General features: G+C 33.1%; 1 long non-coding RNA gene across 1 annotated transcript in view; it reads left to right on the top strand.

The window, feature by feature from the left end:
* LOC143046606 (uncharacterized) overlaps positions 1-26,095 on the top strand; it is a 32,320-nt gene extending 6,225 nt beyond the window's left edge. Inside the window, exon 3 of the long non-coding RNA XR_012969180.1 lies at positions 25,418-26,095. This is a non-coding gene — a long non-coding RNA (uncharacterized LOC143046606). The remainder of the gene's footprint in view (positions 1-25,417) is intronic.
* The last annotated feature ends 277 nt before the right edge of the window (positions 26,096-26,372 follow it).

Here is a 26,372-nt window from a genome sequence, read left to right as displayed (position 1 = left end):
TCTAGTACATGTTCATGCCCTTAAATTTGTATGGTTTGATTTTAACAAATCCTGTGCTAAAGTTTGTTTAATTAGTTCATTATTTTGTCTCCAGTTGGTTTTTTTTCTCCTGATGAACAACAACAACAACAACAATTTTTATTTGTCAATCAAGACGCCCCGAGGAGCAGTACAATTACAGTTTAAATTAAAGTGTACAAATAATTGTGTTGATTTTTTTCATTGAGATGTGAACATATACATTGTATACATGTATATTTATATGTAATATTTTTTTACAAATTAATTCGGTGTTATATTGTTTAGCAAATTTTAAGACAAAAAAAACACGTTTTCACTGTGAAATAAGATATTCCCTCAAAATGGCTCTCAACAAAATAAATGTTTAACCAAATAAACAAATAAAAGCTATGTCAATTCTGCTGCTCATTGGGTTCATTACATGTAGTTAAATATATTTTGTCATGTTGCAATATTTTTTTGGGAAAATATATAAGTTCTACATGTATATGAAATATATATACTAAAAGATGATTTAATACATAATAAGGTTGACATATATATATAATCACTTGCTTGATTATATCATAAGTATCTGAAACTAATCAGATGTCAGTATTTTATATGTGGTTAAACGTAACAGTTGTGAATGCATCTGCAGCTATTTGTCAAACCAATTGAACTCTATATTTATCATATTCTAATGTATTCCCACTGATGTTAGTTGTAGATGCAATAAATCCAATCATTTTGACATATGCACCTAGTTAACATTCAAAGGTTTGTACACATGAAACATGATAGCAATTATTAAAAGAAATTCTCTTGGCCTTGTCAGCTTAATTCTTTAACAGGAAGTTGCAACTTTTTATACTAATGTACCAGAAGATGCTAAAAATTAAACTATTTAAACTTTTGTGAACAAAGACCAAAATTGACCAGCAATTAAATTCCCTGTATAATTATCACAAGACCACCAACAGTCAGGGGTACAACTTGTACAAGTTATTTTATTTACTTGAAGATGTAAAAAAATATGCATATATATAAGTAAATAAATAATGTTTGAATAATCTCCCCTTTATTTTCTCAAAAATTTACTTGTATTTATCATGTTTACAGTAAATTTTTCTTACAAGCCCACAAAAGTCATCAAGTTTTGAGATGTAAATTCATGCCTATAATGATTTTTCCCAGGTTTGCTCAACTTTTTTATTAGAGTCTCATTAATTCAACAAAGAAATTGATTGTGCAAAGATCTTAAGTATTTGTGCAAGAGGCCTTCAAAAATTGCTCCTTGGGGGCTTGTAAATGAGCAGTGTTCTGAAGACAACAGACAACTGGGATTTTCGTTGTCCATGGAATTACACTTAAATGATTAGTAATTATAAAGACATCTACAAAGGGCAGATAATTTAAAATTCTATTAGAGCAATAATCATAAATTCAATAAAAGAAGATCGGATGACTTTGTTACTTCTACAAGTAAAAAAAATCTGATTGTCTAAGGGACATAACTCAGCCAATATTTGTTTTACATAATACAAGTAAATAAAATTCACTTGTATAAGTATCCTACAAATTTACTTATATAAGTAAATAATATTACTTTTTCAAGTAATTAAAAATAACTTCTACAAGTAGTACCCCTGACTGACCAATGACCAATAAAATAAGACCTAATCACAAGTAGATTACAAAGAATCACCTACGTCAATAAATTATCTGCAAGAGATATTTAGAATTAGTACATACTGTATAATACAATCAATGCATCCAGTGTAAATGGAAGGCAGAAAATTCACTCTTCCACAAAATATCTAAATATCTAATTGATAAACAAAATATATGAAAAGGGTGGGGTACTTGATGTCTCAGTTGCATGCTCAAGCTCAACCCTACCAAAATAATTTAGGGGTACAACCCCCTCTCCCCTTTCCCCCCACCACCTTCAATCTTCAATCAATTAATGACTGCTTGTAGACTGAAAATAAAATAAATTCAAAATGATCTGTCAAATTACTTAAAAATAAATGTTCTTTTTTAGTAGACTATAGGTTTTTAAACCATATTTTATTTAAAAAAAAAACAAACATGACATATTTAATTCATCTCCCTAAAATCGGATATGTGCCTAATATCAAAATGATAACATTTGCTGATTCAGCATCATTCATTTAAACCACAAATATGTGAATCAGTTAATCTTTCAAATTTTCTGACCTAAATAGCATCCAGAATTTACATTTAAACATACCAGTTTTTATCTTAATTGACATAGGAAGTTAAAAATCTTGTTTTTTCATTTAGGTACTTGATGTATATTTAACCTTTCATAAAATTTCAATCAATGAAGGAAATACATATATATGCATGCATGCATCCATATTGATGCAATCAAAAGTGGCTCAACAAAAATGATGAAAAAATTATTTAAAAATTTTCCTTCAGATACTTTCTTTTGATTGTAAGAAGCTTTTATCCAAGTTTGGTCAAAATCAAGGAATGAGAAAGGTTTATGAATCTAATAAATGCTTTAAAAACTTTAACTGCAGACTGTATGTAATGTTAACTGGAAGAAAAAATATCAGAGTCCATTTATAAGTAATATATACATGTATGTTTAAACAGGAAATATTTTTTTACAAATAAGTTTAAGAAAGTTATTAAAATTTGAAAAATTCTAACCAGAGTGATCAATGCATTATAAGTGGCAGAAAAATTTAGTCCATTTATGTGTAAAATATGAATAACAGGGACATGTAGTTGGAACCCCCCCCCCTTTTTAAATGGCTGGATCCACCCCTGTACCTTTATCTTTTTTTACTTTGTGCAATGCTGAATAAAATAAATTGATTGGCGTTTCTCGTATTAGTTTGCCTGACCGATGATATAAAGTATATAATAAACTGTTATCACGGAAATATGCCTCACTTTTTTGTAATTAGGGTAATGCAAATGTTGAAATTAAAATATAAACACTTGTACAGTTTTGAAAATATTCAAAGTCAATGAAACATGACTGAAAGTACATGGCTAAACAATCTCCATCGTAATAATATGTGCTTATGCTAATACAAATGTATACCAAATACAATTGACTTATCATAATTATAGTTCCCTTTAAACAGACGTCCTAAACAAACAAATACATGTAAACTAAGCAAAATTTCAAAGTCAAATGACCAAATCTGAGGGGGCGTGGTCAAATAGTCGTCATGGTTATGAGATATGCCAATGCTTATCCATAAACCAACCTAATCAAAACTATAAACTAAGATAAATACTTAGCAAAAGTTTCAAAGTCCATAGACAGTGACCAGTGATGTTATTGGCTCAAATTACAGGAGAATAAAGGCTTTTTCCCCTGGAGTAGAATCCCAATTTTTAAAAAAATGGCTTAAAATTATTCCCAAAAAGACAACTTTTTTCTCAAACAGTGCAGTCTCAGTAGTAATTGTGCATGAATACAAACTGAAAAACTCATTTAAAAATTTTTCATGCCTAAAATGACTTGTATGCAGATTTGAGGGTCTATTTATGTATTATCACCATGATCACTATTAACTAGAGGCTCTCAAGAGCCCGTATCGCTCACCTGACTCTACTTGGGTTTTTGAAATCATATAAAAAAAAGATAAAATTTGGCTACAAAGTTACAAAACTTGGTCAGCATCTCATAAGAAACATTATTGCTATGTTTGATTTCTTTCCATTCAGTGGTTCTATGTTAAACTAAACCCCTGCTGGCGGCCATCTTGGATGATTGATCGGCTACAAAGTAACAACACTTGGTCATCATCTCATAAGAAACATTATTGCTATGTTTGATTTCATTCCATTCAGTGGTTCTCTAAAAGAAATTTAAATGTATTTCCCATAGGGTCCTATGTTAAACTAAGTCCCCCCACTTGTGGCCATCTTGGATGTTTGATGGATGACAAAGTAACAACACTTGGTCAGCAACGCATTGGGAACATTCATGCTATGTTTTGTTTCATTCCATTCAATGGTTCACTAAAAGAAGTCATTTGTATGTACTTCCCATAGGGTCCTTTGTTAAACTAAGTCCCCTGCTGGCAGCCATCTTGGATGATAGATCAGCTACAAAGTAACAACACTTGGTCAGCAACTCATAAGGAATATTCATGCCATGTTTGGTTTCATTCGATTCAGTGGTTCTCTAAAAGAAGTCATTTGTATGCATTTCCCAAAGGGTCCTATGTTAAACTAAGTCCCTCGCTAACGGCAATCTTGGATGATGGATCAGCTACAAAGTAACAACACTTGGTCAGCGCCTCATAAGGAATATTCATGCCATGTTTGGTTTCATTCCATTCATTGGTTCTCTTATAGAAGTCATTTGTATGCATTTCCTGTTAGGGTCCTATGTTAAACTAAGTCCCCCACTGCAGCCATCTTGGATAATGGATCAGCTACAAAGTAACAAGACTTGGTCAGCACCTCATAAGGAATATTCATCCCATGTTTAGTTTCATTCCATTCATTGGTTCTAAAATAGAAGTCATTTGTATGCATTTCCCACAGGGTCCTATGTTAAACCAAGTCCCCCACTGGCGGCCATCTTGAATGATGGATTGGCTACAAAGTAACAATACTTGGTCAGCACTTCATAAGGAACATTCATGCCATGTTTGGTTTCATTCCATTTAGTGGTTCTCTAAAAGAAGTCATTTGTATGCATTTCCCATAGGGTCCTATGTTAAACTAAGTCCACCTCTGGCGGCCATCTTGGATGATGGATCAGCTACAAAGTAACAACACTTAAGCTTGGTCAGCACCTCATAAGGAACATTCATGCCATGCTTGGTTTCATTTCATTCAACAGTTCTCTAAAAGAAGTCATTTGTATGCATTTCTCATAGGGTCCTATGTTAACTGCAGCCATCTTGGATAATGGATCAGCTACAAAGTAACAAGACTTGCTCAGCACCTCATAAGGAATATTCATCCCATGTTTAGTTTCATTCCATTCATTGGTTCTAAAATAGAAGTCATTTGTATACATTTCCCACAGGGTCCTACAAATGGATGTTAAACTAAGTCCCCCACTGGCGGCCATCTTGAATGATGGATTGGCTACAAAGTAACAACACTTGGTCAGCACCTCATAAGGAATATTCATGCCATGTTTGGTTTCATTCCATTCATTGGTTCTCTTATAGAAGTCATTTGTATGCATTTCCCATTAGGGTCCTATGTTAAACTAAGTCCCCCACTGCAGCCATCTTGGATAATGGATCAGCTACAAAGTAACAAGACTTGGTCAGCACCTCATAAGGAATATTCATCCCATGTTTAGTTTCATTCCATTCATTGGTTCTAAAATAGAAGTCATTTGTATACATTTCCCACAGGGTCCTACAATTGGATGTTAAACTAAGTCCCCCACTGGCGGCCATCTTGAATGATGGATTGGCTACAAAGTAACAATACTTGGTCAGCACCTCATAAGGAACATTCATGCCATGATTGGTTTCATTTCATTCAACAGTTCTCTAAAAGAAGTCATTTGTATGCATATCTCATAGGGTCCTATGTTAAACTAAGTCCCCTGCTGGCGGCCATCTTGGATGATGGATCGGCTACAAAGTAACAACACTTGGTCAGCGCCTCATAAAGAACATTCATGCCATGTTTGGTTTCATTCCATTCAGTGGTTCTCTAGAAGAAGTTCAAAATGTAAAATGTTAACGACGATGACGACGGACGAGGGATGACGGACGCCAAGTGATGAGAAAAGCTCACTTTGCCCTTCGGGCCAGGTGAGCTAATAAAAAGGGGTCTTATTTCAAATGAGGGTTTTTCTCTTGAAAGGGGGTCTGCAAATTGAAGTCCCAGTCGAATTCATGGTTATTATAAACTTCCCAATTTGACAAAATGGCATATTTTCCAAATAAAAAAGGTTAGAGGTAGTTGATTGTGGCCAAGTTTGCTTTAATTGGCACAGTAGTTTCAGAGAAGATTTTTCTAAAAGATTACTAAGATTTACGAAAAATGGTTAAAAATTGATTATAAAGTGCAATTACTCCTAAAGGGGTCAACTGACCATTTTGGTCATGTTGACTTATTTGTAAATCTTACTTTGCTGAACATTATTGCTGTTTACAGTTTATCTCTATCTATAATAATATTCAAGATAATAACCCAAAACAGCAAATTTTCCTTAAAATTACCAATGCAGAGGCAGCAACCTAACAATGGGTTGTCCAATTCATCTGAAAATTTCTTGACAGATAGATGTTGACCTGATAAACAATTTTACCCCATGTCAGATTTGCTCTAAATGCTTTGGTTTTTGAGTTATTAGCCAACAAGAGGCTGTCACAACGACAGCAAACCGGATTTATTAATATTTATTTGTGTCCTGGCAATATCACAAGAACCATTATTGATGAATGGTGAAAGTGAAAATCGTCAATATCAAATTTGACCTCCATTTTGTCATCCGTATCAACATCTTAAAATTTGAAAAGCTTAGATTGAATGGTTCATGAGTAAATGCAACAACGTGAATGGAAACGCCATTTCACAATCTTTCAAGAACCATAACTCCTGAACGGTAAAAGTCAAAATCATCATTATTGAACTTGACCTCTAATTTGCCATCAGTAACAACATATAAAAATTTCAAAAGCTTTGGTTGAATGATTCATGAGAAAATGCACGGACACGACTGGAAACACCATTTTTCAATTTTTCAAGAACCATAACTCCTGAACGGTAAAAGTCAAAATCGTCATTATTGAACTTGACCTCTATTTTGTCATCAGTAACAACATATTAAAATTTGGGAAGCTTTGGTAAAACAGTTCATGTGTAAATGCATGGACACGACTGGAAACACCATTTTTCAATCTTTCAAGAACCTTAACTCCTGAACGGTAAAAGTCAAAATCGTCATTATTGAACTTGACCTCCATTTTGTCATCAGTAACAACATATTAAAATTTGGGAAGCTTAGGTAGAACAGTTCATGCGTAAATGCACAGACACGACTGGAAACTCCATTTTTCAATCTTTCAAGAACCATAACTCCTGAACGGTAAAAGTCAAAATCGCCATTATTGAACTTGACCTTCATTTAGTTGTCAGTAACAACATATTAAAATGTTAAAAGCTTTGGTTGAACGGTTCATGAGTTAATGCACGGACAACATTTGAGTGACGCCCGCCCGCCCGCCCGCCCGACCGACCGCCCGCCCGCCGTACATCCCCAAATCAATAACCGACATTTTTGTCACAAAAATCCGGTTAAAAACTGCATTTTACCCCTATGTTCTATTTTTAGCCATGGCAGCCATCTTGGTTGGTTCGCCGGGTCACCGGACACATTTTTTAAACAAGATACCCCAATGATGATTGTGGCCAAGTTTGGTTAAAATTGGCCCAGTAGTTTTAGAGGAGAAGATTTTTGTAAAAGTTAACGATGACGGACGCCAAGTGATGAGAAAAGCTCACTTTGGGCCAGGTGAGCAAAAAATATGTGTGTTCTAATTTCCTTACCTACCTAATATTTTAAGTTTGTTTGTTAACTTTTACAAAAATCTTCTCTGAAACTACTGAACGATACTTGGTCACAATCATCAATAGGAGGATCAGGCATCAAACAGTCATTTCAGCAACCGTTAGCGTTAAATTTGTTAAAAAGTTAACATGATTTGTCAAAATATACTTATCATGATTCGTCATAAGTCTCAAATGATTATCGTTATTGTCATTTTTGGAAAAAAAATAACGTGCTTCGCCTAAATCAGTTCTTTCTTCTAAAAGAAAATGTACATTTTATCATCATATTCCAAAAAAATTACCGTTTTCATCGTTTGGCAAGAATTTTTACCATTATTTGTCATGAAGGTACCCCCATTACAACGTTAACCCTACAATAGGTATCTAGTTAAAAAAATGTGTCTGATGACCCTGTCTGCCAACCAACATGGCTGACATAGCTCAAAATAGAACAAAGGGGTAGAATGCAGCTTTTGGCTTATATGTCTGAAACTAAAGCATTAAGAGCAAATCTAACAAGTGGCAAAACATATGGCCTGCAACAAAGTTGTTGGGCCATACAGTTTTACCCTTGTCCCCCAGCTGATTTTTGGTAATATAAGTGAGTTAACCATGATGAGTTACAAATTTAATATGTTTAAGCTTTGTTCTGCTCTCCTAATTTTTGCAGAAATTAATGGCAGATATACAGACTTTTCTTTCCCCACCAAGTAGAGGGGGCATTAAGTACTATTGTCAGTGTGTCTGTACCTTTGTTTATCCTTATAGATTGGTTCCTCTAATATTAGATTGCCTGACCAAATGTTATGAAACTTGTACACAATGCTCAATACCTCAAAACACAGACCAACTTTGAATTTTGGTGGTGTCACATACAAATTTGGGTTGCTTAACTATGCAAATAGACAAGAAGTATTAATTAAATGAAACCACCCCCTCAGTCAGGGTCTATTGATGTTTATCAGGTCAAGATCTATCTGCCTGGAATTTTCAGATGAATCCGATAACCAGTTGTTAGGTTGCTGCCCATGAATTGGTAATTTTAAGGAAATTTTACTGTTTTTTTTTATTATCTTGAATATTATTATAGATAGAGTAGGATATACTGTAAACAGCAATAATGTACAGCAAAGTAAGACCTAAAAATAAGTCAACACAACCAAAATGGTCAATTGACCCCCTAAGGAGTTATTGCCCTTTATAGTAAATTTTAAACAATTTTTCATAAAATTTGTAAATTTTCACTACATTTTCCACTGAAACTACTGGGCCAAGTTCATTATAAATAGAGATAATTGTAAGCAGCAAGAATGTTTTGTAAAGTAAGATCTACAAACACATCACTATCACCAAAACACAATTTTGTCATGAATCAATCTGTGTCCTTTGTTTAATATTCACATAGACCAAGGTGAGCTACAACAACAACAACAACAACAACAACAATACTTTATTTAAAGAGGGTTACACAGTTAGCTATATAACTAATCTTCCCTGAGGCCCTCATCATGAGAAATCAAACAAAATGCAAACATATATATTGCATACATTAGTATAAAAAGTCAAGTATGATAATAATGTTCAATACAACTTGATAAATGTGATGAAAAAAATAAACATGATGACATGATCAGTTTTTTATATTATTGAGACAGCTAGGTTGATTTCAATAAATAATCTGTTATTTTGTATTTGAAAGAATTAACATTTGTAATATTTGTTAACGGTATTGGTAAATTATTCCATAAGAATGGTCCAGAATACATAAAGATTTTTTGAACAATTCTGTTTTTGGTTTAGGGAGTATGAGGTTTCTTTTAACAGCATTTCTCAAGGGGTATGGATTTCTGTCTGAAACATAATGAAACTTGTTAGTAAGATATGATGGGGCATCACATTTACTGCACTTAAATGTCATCACTAACTTATGATATTTTATTCTCTGTTAAACTGTCATCCAGTTTAAGTGTTTGGGTGCAGAAGGAGCGAATGGGTCTGTCTCTAGTATTAATCTAGCAGCCCTCTTTTGTAATTTTAATATCCTTTTTAAACCCTCACTGCTACAACTACTCCACACTATACAACAATAATCAATTAGTGGCAAGATATAACCATTATAGAATAATTTTCTGCAGTCTAGATTTAGAATTTTTTTAATCTTTAATAGTAGATATAGTCTAGATGATATTTTTGAGCAGATCACATCAATTTGGTTTTTCCATGTGAGGGAAGGGTCAATTTTAATGCCTAAAAGACTTTCGCATGTGGAAGATTGTATCACTTGATTGTTAATAGTTAAACAACTCTCATGTAATGTGGCATTGCTCTTTGTTTCGTTCTAATAATCATATATTTTGTTTTATTCTTATTGATGAACATATTGTTATCATTGAACCATTCCTCTACACCATGTAAATCTTCTTGTACCTTTGACTGTAGAGTTTGATAACAATTACCAGAAAGATGTAAAGTTGAATCATCGGTATATAAATCAGTGCAACAATTTTTCATATAAATAGGAAGATCCTTTATGTACAATATAAACAGAAGGGGGCCTAATATGGAGCCTTGGGGGACACCATACTTGATATAAAGTTTTTCAGAATGAGCATTACCAATTTGTACTTGTTGAGATCTTTCATTCAAATATGATTTAAAAAAAGAAACAGCAGTATTATCAAATCCATAAATTTCAAGTTTTTTACAGAGAATATCATGATCTACTACATCAAAAGCTTTCTTAATTAAAATCCAATAGAACTGCTAAGTTGATATCACCATCATTCATATCCTGTATCCATTTATCTATGATATTGACAAGGGCAGTTTGGCAAGAGTGTTCTTGTCGAAACCCAGACTGTGCTGGGTGTAAAAGATCTAATCTTTTTAATTTAGGTAGTCATACAAATGTTTTGAATCATGCTTTTCTAAAAGTTTTGATAAAACGGGAAGTACAGAAATTGGTCAATAATTTGTTGCCATGAATTTTTCTCTTTAGAGCATCTAGTTTGTATTTGCCCTTGGTATGCAAAAAAAACACCAAATTACAAAACTTTAATTTACCCACTGAACAACTACAATGTATGAAAATGAGGTAAAGATTAGACGACTCCTGCCAGTTGGATGTGCACACCCTGCATTATTTCCATACACTAAATTTAGTTGATCTGCTACCTATAGTATCTGCAATAGTGACTTTTTTTTACCTCGAAAAACTTTACATTATTCACTCTTCCATGAGATGAGGTTGACATCTAGTTATAACTGTTTGACAGCCATGAGGACCTTACAAAATATTCAAATACTAAATTTAATTATAGTAATGCTCATAACAAGCATGTGCTGTTCATTTTCAATTTCGCCACTTTTACAGATTTCACAAATTCTTTGATCTCTTGGTACTTTTAAATATCTTCCTCTTTCAATGGCAAGGTTATGAGCACTAACTCTTAATTTACATAATAACAACAACAACAACAACAATACTTTATTTTAAGAGGGTTACACAGTTAGCTATATAACTAATCTTCCCTGAGGCCCTCGTAATGAAAAATCAAACAAAACACAAACATATACTAGTACATTGCATACATACATTAGCATAAAAAGTCAAGTGTGATAATAATGTTCAATACAACTTGATAAAATGTGATGAAAAAATAAACATGATGACATGATCAGTTTTTTATATTATTTATACAGTTGGGTTATTTGCATGTTGTTCCTGAAAACCCTGGTCAATTAGTCTTTGTTTTATAAAACCAAACAGGGGTTTAATAGTAAGGTTATCATTTCCCGTACGAAAATTTAAACCGGAGTTCAACTGGACTTCAACTGGACTTGAGACGTATTCCAGTCTGACTTTGAAAAGTCCAGTCTGACATGAGCCGTACACGTACTTTTTCTTATACTTCGGTTATTTGCCAGCCGGTATTTTCTTAAAAGTCCAACCGCACTTTTTGTAATTCTGACAAGAAAATAAACACGGCTGGACTTTTGAGGAAAATTATTTTTTCTGTAGAATGATCAGCAGGATTTTTGTCTTAGAAAATTTTACAGTCAAGTATGAGCAGGAATTAAGACTTAGAAAATTTTCATCAGCCAAATCTGCCCTTACAGAAATAAAAAGTTTGTCACTAGGATTCTGTTCTTTGAAAGGAACAATTTCTTTCAAAATGGAAAAGAGTTATAAATAAAAATTTGCAAGTTATATAATAATGATATCATATTTTTCACAATATACTTTTAAGATCAAACTATAAGATGTGATCTTTTCTGGGACCCGTAAAATTTTCAATTCCATTATAAAATATTTAAAATAGACTGTAAATGGAAAGTTAGAATTTAATATAGGTGATATAATTTTGATTGAATTATATACCAGTTAATATGTTTTCAACAATTATTTAACATTTTTACTTTTTCATGAAATAAAACCCCTAGCAAAATTACATCTATTAATTGGTTAATATTATACATTTTCTAGTATATTTATATTTAATAAGATGAATGCATAAAATAAATAATTATCATCATTCTTTAATATCAATTAGAAACTTGAGCCATAACAGTGATTTAATAGCAGTAGTCTTGTAGAGAGTACCATCTGTTTTCAATTAACCTCAGTCTGGACAGGTCACAGGAAGTAGCATCTACACAGAGGTTGATCATGAGGCCATTTGAAGGATAACACATTTCTAAATACATATTTTTGCAATTACTATCACTTTTATTAAACATTTCATAATTGAACAAATTAATAATTGATTTTCTTTTTTTTTTAATATATCACATATTCAAAATTAAGACATATGCAAGAAGTCATAAGAAGAAAAATTTTCACAGCTCCTCAAACAACCTCATGTAATTTGCAATACAACAAAATTTGAATTTGGATTAAACAGGAAGATGTGTCTTCTTTCTTGAACAAAATGAGAAATTTACATTGGATGTAAAGCAAATGTTTGGAAGTAGTTCTTTTCACATTATATTAGAGAAGATGGATCCTTCTGACTGGCATCAATTTCAATTTAGGAAGATTACATGCTGTGTGCATGTATTTTGGATTTCATATATTCTGGTAAGTACAATCTGATATGCTCTTTTTTTCTTCAACATATTGATGAAATGAATACAACATTATAAATAGCTAGCTTAATTTTTATTTTTGAAGAGTAAAAAGAATTAAAAAAACTACATTAAATACCTAATTATGCAAAATATTTCAGTTTGAGTGATTTCCAAAGCTTTACTTTATTTTATGCACTTTAAATTTATTTAGTATAATTGTGATAATTATAACCACACATTTTTAGGAGTAAGGATTTAGCTTCACAATTCTCCGTTTCTTGATTTTACCAGTAAGACAGTAGAAAAAAGAAAAAGAAATAAGCAGTATATGCATAATGCCATCTGTTGTTTTTTTTCAGATTATAACAAGGGATGTATATCAAATCAGAAGAATCCAACATCTGAAGAAAAACTAAGCAGCAGTGGATCAAGAGGGAGGGTTCTGCGGGGGTGGAACCCCCTCCCCCCTCATTTTTTGTGGACCAGCCCCTGCTGAGATAATTTTTTAAGGTCAAACAGAACTTTTTGAAGTCCAGTCGGACTTTGTAAAGTCCAGCTGAACTTTATAGAGGCTATATTTTTGCCAGAAATGCCGGCTGGATTTTTTTAGACGTACTTTTATGAAAGTCCAGCTGGACTTTCAGAACCGGACTCCTGCTAATTTAAATATTTCGAGCCGTTTTACGGCTAATTTCGCTGAAAGTCCAGCCGGGTTATCCATTATAAGACATTCAAAGAAAAGTCCAAATGATTTTTATAAGTACGGTTCTCAGTACGGCTACTGTCCAGCTGGAGTACGTGTCATGTTTTTCGTACGGGTTGACAAATAAGATAAACCTAAGTTTTGAATAAAAATATTTAACCTTTTAACCCATGGGTTGCTTTTTTTTGTAGCATTATATATTTGGTGAACTAAACTTCCTTCTGAAGTGATTAAATGGTCCCAGAATTTAATGCAAGATAACATTATCTTATTTTTAAATAATGGTAGTCTTGCAAGTTCGGAACGACATGCATCATTCCAGGCCTTACAGTGTACTCCCAAGATTTCTTAAATAAATTTTATATGCAACTTTTCATCTATAGGCATCACTGTCTTTAAATGTCGAAATAATCCCCCAGATTTCGCTACAATAAAGGAGAATAGGGGCTACTAAGGAATCAAAAAGTTTTTCCAGAAGTTTACAAGGGTTATCTAATCCTATTGTTTTCTTTATTTTAAAATATGCTTTCCTAGCTTTTTTCATAAGCGAAGTGATGGCGACATTAAAACTGCCATTATATCTAATATTAATACCCATTTTGTAACAATAAGTACTACATTTGTACTAACTGTCTCTAAGGATTTGCCATTATAATAAAATTCGTTTAGAAAAGACTTTCCGTTTGAATTAAAAACCATTACTTTTGATTTCTCTGTATTGACTTGTAATTTCCAAGAAGAACAATAATTACTTGTTATAATGTATTGAGACAATTTTGCAAACCCTCTTTGCTATCCGATAATAATACAATATCATCAGAGGTTACTCCAGTATTAGAGAGACTTTTGTATCAAAAATGTTCAAAATTACAGGAAAAAGTATATCCACATTGTGCGATAAAAATAAAATAAATCTTATACTTAATAATACACCTTATACGGCACTAAAATTATCTTCCTCTTTCGTAACAAATTGTTTAAATGCAAGAAGTAATCTATTGTAATAGATTTTCATTATACCTAATTTAATCGTTTAGGCCTAAATTAAAATATTGTTTGTTTGCCCTTTTCCGACCCTATGTTTTGAAACAGGGTAGGTAGGTAGGTAAAATATTTTATTTTTTTCCCCAAAAAAATAACTTGGCTCGGTATATTATTTGTCATGGGTAGGCAGGTAGGTAAAATATTTTATTTTATAGATACAAAATCTGCATAATGTCATTTTTTTGTCCGTTTTGTTTTTGCAAATAAGTTTTCCGCTGGGGCTATTAGTTTTGAAAAAAAAATATATAAGAGATAACTTTGTACTGGTAAGATAATGTCCGGGCAGACATTATTACTAGTAGAAAAAGTCCCTAGAGTGTTACAAATTTCGTGTGTGCCTTTTTTTCCAATAAAAATGCTATAAGACTTAAAACTCAATTGTCACGTATTTTGCATCACATTTATAAATGATCTGTATGGAAAACTTGGCGATTTTACTGCCAGATATTCTCCATTTTACAGGGTTTTGTCACTTTTGGTTCATGTCAGATATAAATAATTTAGCGGCATCGTTAACATAATCATTCTGATATGCGGATTACAAAAGGCCATCCCTACATAGAATACAATGTCCTTTTACAAATTAGTTTGTACACACATTAATACTTTTGTATCAAACAAACTTTTTTTGTAAATGAACCCTGCTCTTTAAGTTTAAAGGTACAGAGTAACGTACTTCATATCATGATTTCAGAAAGCGTTCAACATCGATTTCAAACAAATGCTTTGAAACTTCAAATGCAAGTGTTCATGTCAAACGCTCAGGTGATACCAAACGGACTGGACTTTATACGTAAAGATAAAACCCGAGGGTTCCGGTAAAAAAGTTTAGAGCGGGAAATACAAATATAAGATTTTTGGTAGGAATGAAAAAATAAAATAAAATAAAATCTTGCTGGTAAATACAAATAAAAGATTTTCAGGCGCAACGAATTGATAGGGTCGGTCGGTAAAGGGCAAACAAACAATATTTTAATTTAAGCCTTATTCACATATATATATATATATATATGTGAATAAACAAAATATAACAAAGAAATGTGTGTTGTTTTAAGTAATAATCAATTATTGAAATATGGAATGACATGTGAAAAAACACACCCTTGTTTTAGTTATAAAGTCCTGTAACTCAAAAAGTTTAAATCTTATTTTCACCAAAAAGTATACTGATCGTTTGACTTTCATAAGAAACAACTATGTATATACATGATATATGTTTCATGAAAGTTGGATATGTGGTTTTCAAGTTACGGTGTGACATGTGGACGCCATACAGACAGATCCATAGACGCATGATGGACATTTGAATACTAAATTATACTTCCCGTAAAAAAATTTACAAGCCTATAAAAAGATGAAGTCATGATAATAAGACTTTTATAATCACAAATATAAAAAAGATGTGGTATAATTGCCAATGATACAAATCTCCAATAGAGACCAAATAAAAACAGTAATTAACAACTATAAGTCACCATACGACCTTCAACATTGAGCAAAGCCCATACTGCATATAGTTAGCTACATGTATATAGGCCAACTTAATTTAATTAGTAGATTTTCATCCAAATTTTTTTTTTAAATGGGGTGGGGGGGGGGACTGCCTCACACATAATTCTTAATATCTCTTATTCATTGGCAACCATTGTTCTACATGATGTTATTGTCGCTTTAGAAACCTATTTTCATTAAACGACAAAACCATGTGAAAATGTGTAGAAATGCTCTCTTCAGCTGCACCACTACACCAAATTAATTTTGCTTTCTTGTATGAAGCAAATATGCATTGGTATGCAGCACAAGAATTATGAGTACATAATAAAATGAAACCACAAACAAGTGTTGAAAATAAAAGGGTTTGTGCTTTAAAAAAGATTCTTATGCATGATGCAAACATAGGCTAGCAACAATGTAAAACATGAACTTAACAAAAAGAAGTGTTTAATAACCCTAATTGAAGGTATTGGGACAGAGGGTGTTTGCTGTTTGTCAACAGAAAACAATAGCTGTGGGTAAAAAAATCTACATGTAGGTGTATATAAAAGTTAAACAGAAGATGTGGTTTGATTGCCAATGAGACAACTGTCCACAAGAGACCAAAATGACACAGACATTAATAACTATAGGTCACCTTACAGCCTTCAACAATGAGCAAAGCCCATACCGCATAGTCTGTTTGCCGACTTTTTGAACTCAATATACAGTAAAAAAATCTAATAAGTTCATGCTTGAGTCAATTTTTTTAAGTCAGTCCTTTTTGTACCAATGAGTTCCACGATTCTTGCGCTTTGGATATCATTCTGAAATTCAGTCCAAAATTCCGGACACAAATTAAGTCATTGACATTGTACAGTATCAATAAAAAAATCCCTGTTTTTCTAATCCTAAAAATTTGTGTCATACAGCAATTTGCATTCTTGGAAACAGCATATTAATCGTAAGCCGAATATGTTATGCCCTTCCCGTAATCAATCTCTATTTTCGGTAGATGATGTTGTCATCATAGATCTGTAGAATCATTTTAAATTACTCGAAGAAATACAATAATCTAGTTGAAACAGGAAGTTTTGAATGAAACGAAATTATTGATGGTTACTGGTAATGGAAATGAACAAAATCCGGAAATCATATATTTTCAAATATAAAAACTAGAGGCTCTAAAGAGCCTGTGTCGCTCACCTTGGTCTATGTGAATATTAAACAAAGGACGCAGATGGATTCATGACAAAATTGTGTTTTTGTGATGTTGATGTGTTTGTTTGTACATCTTACTTTTGCTGAACATTCTTACTGCTTACAATTATCTCTATTTATAATGAACTTGGCCCAGTTGTTTCAGAGGAGAAGATTTTTGTAAAAGATAACTAAGATTTACGAAAAATGGTTAAAAATTGACTATAAAGGGCAATAACTCCTAAAGGGGTTAACTGACCATTTCAATCATGTTGACTTATTTGTAAATCTTACTTTGCTCAACATTATTGCTGTTTACAGTTTATCTCTATCTATAATAATATTCAAGATACATGTAATAACCAAAAACAGCAAAATTTCCTTAAAGTTACCAATTCAGGGGCAGCAACCCAACAAAAGGTTGTCCGATTCATCTGAAAATTTCAGGGCAGATAGATCTTGACCTGATAATCAATTTTATTCCAATCAGATTAGCTCTAAATGCTTTGGTTTTTGAGTCATAAGCCAAAAACTGCATTTTACCCCTATGTTCTATTTTTAGCTGTGGCGGCCATCTTGGTTGGTTGGCCGGGTCACGCCACACATTTTTTAAACGATGATTGTGGACAAGTTTGGTTAAATTTGTCTCAGTAGTTTCAGAGGAGAAGATTTTTGTATAAGATAACAAAACTTCACGAAAAATTGACAAAAAAATGACTATAAAGGGCAATAACTCCTTAAGGGGGTCAACTGACCATTTTGGTCATGTTGACTTTTTTGTAGATCTTACTTTGCTGAACATTATTGCTATTTACAGTTTATCTCTATCTATAATTATATTCAAGATAATAACCAAAAACGGTGAAATTTCCTTAAAATGACCAATTTTGGGGCAGCAACCCAACAACGGGTTGTCTGATTTATCTGAAAATTTCAGGGCAGATAGATCTTGACCTGATAAACAATTTTACCCCTGTCAGATTTGCTCTAAATGCTTTGGTTTTTGAGTTATAAGCCAAAAACTGCATTTTACCCCTATGTTCTATTTTTAGCCATGGCGGCCATCTTGGTTGGTTGGCGGGGTCACGCCACACATTTTTTAAACTAGATACCCCAATGATGATTGTGGCCAAGTTTGGTTTAATTTGGCCCAGCAGTTTCAGAGGAGATTTTTGTAAAAGTTAACGACGACGGACGACGGACGACGCCGGACGCAAAGTGATGGGAAAAGCTCACTTGGCCCTTTAGGCCAGGTGAGCTAAAAATTGGGGCGGGATGATTTCAGAGGGGCAGACGGGGATGAAAATCTATCAATTAATTTTAATCGGCCATACATGTCGCCGTATAAGAAGGCCCCAAAATCACAAAGGAGACAGCAGTTCCCTTGAAATACCTGGTCTACACTCGAAAAAAAGTGAATCCAGGTCAGTTTGCAAAAAACATGTTCGTTAGACTATTCATGTTTGTAAATTATAGCACCCTTTCACTTCCCAACCCTATATATATTACAGGCTACACATTTGCACCCAGAGATGGATTTGTGAGAAAATAATTTGGTTGCTTATATAGGGATTCACTGAAGCGTGAAGCAACCGTCCCCCTCTTAGGCAGCCAGTGGGCCCCCACTTATGAAAATTTCTGGATCAGCCACTGGCACCCAAAGTCTGTTTGCACCCTAAATGTTTACACTCTTTTTTGTTTGGTTTGAATTATTTTGTAATCAAGTTTGTTAAGTGTTATATTGCTATAAACATTTTAATTTTGTTCCCACTGTTTCCGCGAACAAACCTGTAGACTGTAGTGATACGGAGTGAACTGGATAAACACCTATATCCGCTGGACACAATGTCTACCTTGAAACTACTTATTGCTAGTAATCATTCACTAACGAGTCCCTTTTGAGCAATGAATCAGACTAGTGACAGCCATTGACAGTCAAACCTCGTCAGGTCCCGTAAAGAAGACAGCCCAGTGGCTGTGCTTGGACTTGGAGAAAGGGGTCCTAATAAAATGCTCCCAGAAAAAAGAAAAGGCGCCCGGGGAAAATATATTTTATTGGCCTGAGACAACTTTGTGTTGATGAAATAAGTTATGCACATTATTTTTTTTAAATTTTAGACAAGTAATTTTCAAATTCAGATAATAGATATTTGTAATAATGATTTTACACTAGTAATTTTGGGGCCCTTTATAGCTTGTTGTTCGGTGTGAGCTAAGTCTCCGTGTTGAAGGCCGTACTTTAACCTATAATGGTTTACTTTTTAAATTGTTATTTGTATGGAGTTGTCTCATTGGCACTCACACCACATCTTCCTATATCTATGAATGTTTCAATTTTAACAATAATATAATTTATGAATAGACTGATTATAATGGATCACAGTTTATGCGGAAGATTAATAAAATGTAAGACATCAAAGGCATGTATCAAAAATGATATCAAAATGAAAAATGTAAAAAAAAACTACTTAAAAGAGGGACGAAAGATACCAAAGGGACAGTCAAACTCATAAATCTAAAACAAACTGACAACGCCATGGCTAAAAATGAAAAAGACAAACAGAAAAACAATGGTACACACGACACAACATAGAGGCCCCTCATGGGGGAGTCCTAGTAATCACATAATCACCATTTTTTTGCCAATATAATCACATAATCATTAAATATTTGCTTATCTTTAGTAATCAAATAATCATAAACTCAAAATACAGTCCTAGGTAATCAAATAATCATGAAATATTTAGCTTAATAATCAAATAATCATTAAAAAAACGGCCAAGTAATCACATAATCAAAAACCCCATGAGGGCCCTCAACATAGAAAACTAAAGAATAAACAACACAAACCCCACCGAAAAACTAGGGGTGATCTCAGGTGCTCCAAAAGGGTAAGCAGATCCTGCTCCACATGTGGCACCCGTCGTGTTGCTTATGTGATTACAAATCCGGTAAATAATCTAATTCAGTAGGTCATATTCATGAAAGGGAAGGGGATTGTAGTTACGACGTAAGGAACATATGCGATATCATTTGTGAAACGGTTATTCCATAACGGTCAACCAACTCGTGATGGCGTCCGTCAGTAAAATTTACGAAGGCATGATTTCAACTTCACCATTTGGAACTCTTAAATTTCACAGACAAAAATTAATTTAATCAAAATTAAAAGAGTTACACATAATACATCAGCAAATAAAGTTAGTTAAAACAAGGGGGTAAAAGGCAGGGTTTTGGTTTAAATTTAAAAATAAGCATTAAAACCCTGATAAGCATAGCCATGGAAACAGTTTTAGATTCATAAAAAAGATATAATAAATGTATATGGGTAACACGAATTACCGAATAACAGTGTTATTATCCGAATAACTCATGTAATTACCGAATAACTCTTCAAATATCAATATTAACACATTTAAGTGACTTTTAAATATATATTATTGAATAAAATTATAATAGAAGTGTATTTTATAACCTAAAAATAAAAAAAAAGTTGCAGGTAAGTTAATATTGATCATTATAAAATTATGGATATCGGTGTGTACTTCCAAGATGGCGACCAAGGAAAACGTAAGAAATGAAGAAAAGAAAGATTGCATACAATCCCTCAACGTGTTCATCTTAGACCACCAAAGTGGAGCCCTCACGCCACGTCACGGCAATGAACAATGTGAGGGTGGGCATTTTTTAAAATAAAATATGGAATAGTAAACTATTTAAATTAGTTTTTGTTTTAATTTTAGTTATTAAAAAAATATTATCTTTATCATATTTTTATATTTGTGATTTAGAAATGGATGTTAATTAAGCCCCTTTAAATCTATAAAATTACAACTATTAAGATATCCTGCACAAGGCACGGGCTTATCTGTCATAGTCCGCGGAAATACTTTATTTAGAATTTATTGTAAAAAAATTATAACTACTAAGATATCCTGCACAAGGCCGCGACGGGCTTATCTGTCATAGTCCGCGGAAATACTTTATTTAGAATTTATTGTAAAAAATTTATAACTACTAAGATATCCTGCACAAGGCACGGGCTTATCTGTCATAGTCCGCGGAAATACTTTATTTAGAATTTCAACCTGAAAACATGCGAAACAATACTATACATGCATTATGTATCAAGTGCATAAAACAGCAGTGGGGAAACAACAAAAGAAAAATGCATTAAACAGAATAAAAATAAATTGCATAAACAAAACTGTATACTTACTTAAACACTAAAATAATTGAAAAAAGATAATTGAACCTGCATTGGTTGCAACGTAAACATGTACTTACCAGTATAACTACATACGAAATATACAAGGCTGTTGTTTGCTCTATGGTCGGGTGGTTGTCGCTTTGACATATTCACCATTTCCTTTCTCAATTTTACAATAAAATTGAACATGAACAATATACGAAAATGTACACGAACAGTATAGAAAAATGTACACAATGAAATTGAAAATGAACAATACAAAAAATGTACACAATAGAAAATGAACACAATAATGAACATCATGAACACCATGAACAATACATACTTACTTACCAATGACTGAAGAAGAAAGAAAACAGAATTAAGTTATCAATATGCTTGTCTTTCGAGAGGAGTATCAGTGGTATTCATGTCAGTTATGAAGCGGTCCGGGCCTTGGTATTGCACTCCCGATGAGCATACAGTTCGCCGAGAGATAGTGAACACAATGATGAAAAGCATAGCTCTTGAAAATCATTTTGTACATTATTTCAAGCCAACTAATGTTTATAGGGTGGAATACGAAGCTCGTGACGGGATACATTTCACTGAAGAGGGTTACCGTGCCTTCTTAGTAGCTTTGAGGAAGTCGGTCAGTTGGTTTATTAACAAAGTTAGGAAATGAACTGAACTATTTTCTCAATGACTCCACGTGCAATGTATTTTGTTTAAGAAGAGGGTTTTTTTTTAACATCGAATGACTAAAATAATCCAAAAGTTCTTACATATTTTATAATTTACAAATTAGAATTTGCCAGAAGAAAGCTTTTTTTAACAGGAAAACTCAAATTAACTTTATTAAAATATCTTTTTTTAATAATTTTTTATTTTAAATAATCAAAAATTATTGGTGAAACATTGAACATTATTACCCTTTGACAGAAAACTAACATAGGATGTACATATTGTATATAGTTGTAAATATTTATTTGTGTTCTATTTTTCATTATTATAATTATTGGTGTTGGTAATGCAGCCTTGGTATACCAAGACAGTCACAAGCCTGTTTAATGCAGAGTGTCCATACTGTAATATAATCTCTTAATGATTAATTATGTAATGGGCACGTGTCAGTAAACAACAACCCAATTAACAATCTAACAGAAGTGTGAGGTAATGATTATTTTGTTTATTGGAACTAATTAACTCATTATCACTTTCAAATTATTCAATGTATGAAAATAAATAAAAGTAGCAATAAAAAAAACGTAAATACTAATTTTAGAAGAATATTAATTGAGTATTATTTTAATATTTTTAATTCTGATTTTTTAGTAATTTAAATTAAGTAAATTAAATACATTTTAAATGAAATAAGAAATAAATGAAATATAATAAACTAGGTGAAAGATTGTCTTCTTTGAAATTAAATATTTTATTTTATTTTTCTTGTACCATGTTTCACTCTCTATTAATAATATAAAAAACCCAATTTCGCATTTGTATAGCTTATAATAAAAGGTATGTATGAAAATTACTTACCTTTCTAACGCCTTGGCCATGTCATACTTGTTGTCTGTAAAGCAACAGTCCTTACAAAGGAACTTTAGAGACACATCTGACCAGGCCAATAACAATGCATCATCCATTGGGACACAAGCACTGTGAACCCAACGATCACAACAACTGCATTGAATGGTGCAATCAACACATTCTTCATCACATTGAACACACGGATATAAAGCCATTTTGAAAATGGAAGACAGCACACATGTATTCATGGCTTTTTATACAAAATTAAAGTGACTTGTAAAAACATTTATATTTGCCAATGAAAATCTTATATTTAGTTTTGAGAAAATTTTATTAGAATAAACATAAAAATCATCCATTCAGAAGCTTTGTTTTTATTAAAACAATCAATTATAAAATTTTTTTGATTAGATTTGAATTGAATATGTGAAAATTCTTAATTACATTTTATTTAATGTTGAGTAAATTGTTATGAAAAGTAATTAGTGATTGGAGTAATTGCATTGCTTTGATGTACTGGTTAAATTTTCAAATCCTTTCTGAAAAACAATTATTAGACAATTCTCTGTATATACAGTAAATTATTTAATACTATATTTTCATAGCGTTTTCCTTTGAAGGCATATATGCAATCTTTCTTTTCTTCATTTCTTACGTTTTCCTTGGTCGCCATCTTGGAAGTACACACCGATATCCATAATTTTATAATGATCAATATTAACTTACCTGCAACTTTTTTTTTTATTTTTAGGTTATAAAATACACTTCTATTATAATTTTATTCAATAATATATGTTTAAAAGTCACTTAAATGTGTTAATATTGATATTTGAAGAGTTATTCGGTAATTACATGAGTTATTCGGATAATAACACTGTTATTCGGTAATTCGAGGTACCGAATGTATATCAGCATCTGCATAAAAAAGTGTTCACCATGACGATGGCATGCAGTTGCAAAAATAGACTTCAGGCATCATATCCACATGCATTTATATTATAAGGACAAAACAAGCAATGATTATTTATTCTTTTTAAGGAAAAATATTAATTTTCCTTCCCAGGGCGCTTTTTCCTTTCCACGGGCGCTTTTTCTATTCCCGGGCGCTTCCGGGCGCTTTTAAGTAGGACCGGGAGAAAGTCCCGGATTGTCCCGCCATGATCTGATATAAGATATAATGCAACAGACGGGAGACTAATTTGGACTTATAATATTCATTTGGGTTTTATTTAACAATTATTATGAACGCTTCATTAAAAAATTAAAGTAAACTTTACCGATAACTGCAAAAATGGTAATTCAGGGAATATATCCACCACCAGAACTTCAGAAAATACTTTAAAAGGGAAATAACTCTCCTGTCGACTAATAAGACGACCAACTTCCGAAGCAAGGTTGACGGATCTCCGATCTTTCCTGAAGTCAGGCCTGTGTTCCTGAGACGGTTGACCCACGGTTCGGTGCTTCCAAAACAATGTTTCTATTTAATTTGTAATTTAGATGCGTCCTTATCATAGGCGGATCCAGTGGGGGGGGGGGGGGGGGGCCGGGCCCCCTTTCCTGGGAAAAATTTGGTTGATTATATAGGGAATCATTGAAGCATGACTGGAGTGCCCCCCCCCCCTTTTAGGTCAGTCAGCGCCCCCCCTTTAGGAAAAGTTCTGGATCTGCCACTGCTTATAGTATTTACACTGTTGTTCCACCTGTTCAATTCTTAGTCCTTGGTGAACCATAGAAAAATGGATTTGAACCGACCACCTGACCAAAGACTACCAAACGATCCATGAATCTCTAATGAGGAGTACCCAATTGCACGGACGGATCAAATGGGGTGGGGGTGGGGTATATAATATGATATAGGGCCGGAATCACTTGAGCATGATTTGAGCTGGACCCCTCCTATAGCTGTCAGTGAAAATTAATGTCTTGCCATGATGAATCACAACAAATGGAAGTTTTTAACGACCTTCACTGGCTGTACAGCCCTCGCACGGTCGGCTAACTAATAAATCACCGCTGAATTGCTTTTTTTTTTTATATTGAGTCAAATTAAATTAGACCGTTGGTTTTCCCGGTTGAATGGTTTCACACTAGTAATTGTGGGGCCATTTATAGCTTGTTGTTAGGTCACGGTGAGCCAAGGCTCCGTGTTGAAGGCCGTACCTTTGACCTATTATGGTTACTTTTATAAATTGTTAATTCGGATGGAGAGTTGTCTCATTGGTACTCATACCACATTGATAACTAAGTCTTTAAATATTTATATATAGACGGCAGTTTGACAAAAGTTATACCATGCTTACTGTTAGAATAAATGAATGCTTGAAACATATTTGAATCAGTAATTAAGAGCTCATTTTGAAAGCCTTTAAGGCGACTTATTTGTAGACGTCGCGTGGTACGTTTACTGGTACATAGATTTGAATTCTCCAGAAGAAAACAAATCGTTTATAGTGGAGAAATAAAATACATTGTGTCCTGCAAAACGTAAACCCCTGAAAATACTGAACTCAATTTTGACAATGATCATTCATCACTGGTTACACTGTTTATTCAGTTTGGTTTTCTGTTTCAAAAGAAGATGAAATTATAATAAATGAAATACCTGTAAATTAAACTGTAAAGATTGAAAATAGATTTAACTCACCCTTGCATGTTTGTTTGGTTTTTTTTAGTTATCCAAACGTAGCAGCGATGATATCAATGGCGTTCGTAGAAGTGAAAATCCCTGGGAAAACCAGATACCTGTCAGCTATGATATCATATATTATATATGAGTTCTAAAAGTTCAGCGCAAGTGCCAAAATTAATTGGTTTTTTTTATTCAAGAAAACCTAGAGATATTGAAAATTATTGCAATTTATACTAATAAATGTTTTAAACTGTGAAAGCTAATGCCTATAAATAAAGTACAGATATGTTGTTATTTAACCTGGGATAGAACATTCTGTTTAAAATGTTAATTTTAGATCGGAAAACAGAAAGATAATATTCTTATCAAAAGAATTTAATATATGAAATATGTAATATGCACATTGATCTAAACAGGCGAACCAGTCTAGTATGGGGTTAGTAAGTTTCATATGGGGTTCATGACGCGTTAATGGCGACGTCATCTATTAATGTTGTTGTGTTTCATTGTTTATTTTTCAACAAAACGCCGCAGAAAAAAGTCCAGCGTCCGATAAATTCGTTATACGGTTAACTACTGACCCCCTACGGATCCATAGAGGGTGAATAAAATTCACAGGGGACCTCATAGCAGGGGACTCGGCCTCTGGCCTCACCCCCTATGGATTTTACTAACCCTCTATGGATCCGTATGGGGTCAGTAGCGAACCATATAACTTCAGGCGCGGATCCAGAGGGGGGGGGGGTCCGGGGGTTGGAACCCCCCCTTTTTTTTTACGATCAATGTATTTGAATGGGAACATGTGACTGGAACCCCTCCCCCCCTTTCCCTGGGTTAGGACCCCCCCCCCCCTTTTAAAATGGCTGGATCCGTCCCTGAACTTATAGTAAAGGAAACATAAAAATTAAATCCAAATAAATTCTTGCATCCTACAAAAAATGTTTATAAACAATAATCATTATATTTCTACGTTAATTATTTCATACCATTTTAGTATT

Source organism: Mytilus galloprovincialis, chromosome 9, assembly GCF_965363235.1.
Source record: "Mytilus galloprovincialis chromosome 9, xbMytGall1.hap1.1, whole genome shotgun sequence".
NCBI lineage: Eukaryota > Metazoa > Mollusca > Bivalvia > Mytilida > Mytilidae > Mytilus > Mytilus galloprovincialis.
Note: the sequence above shows the minus strand (reverse complement) of the source record. Positions and strands in the feature narration are given on the sequence as shown.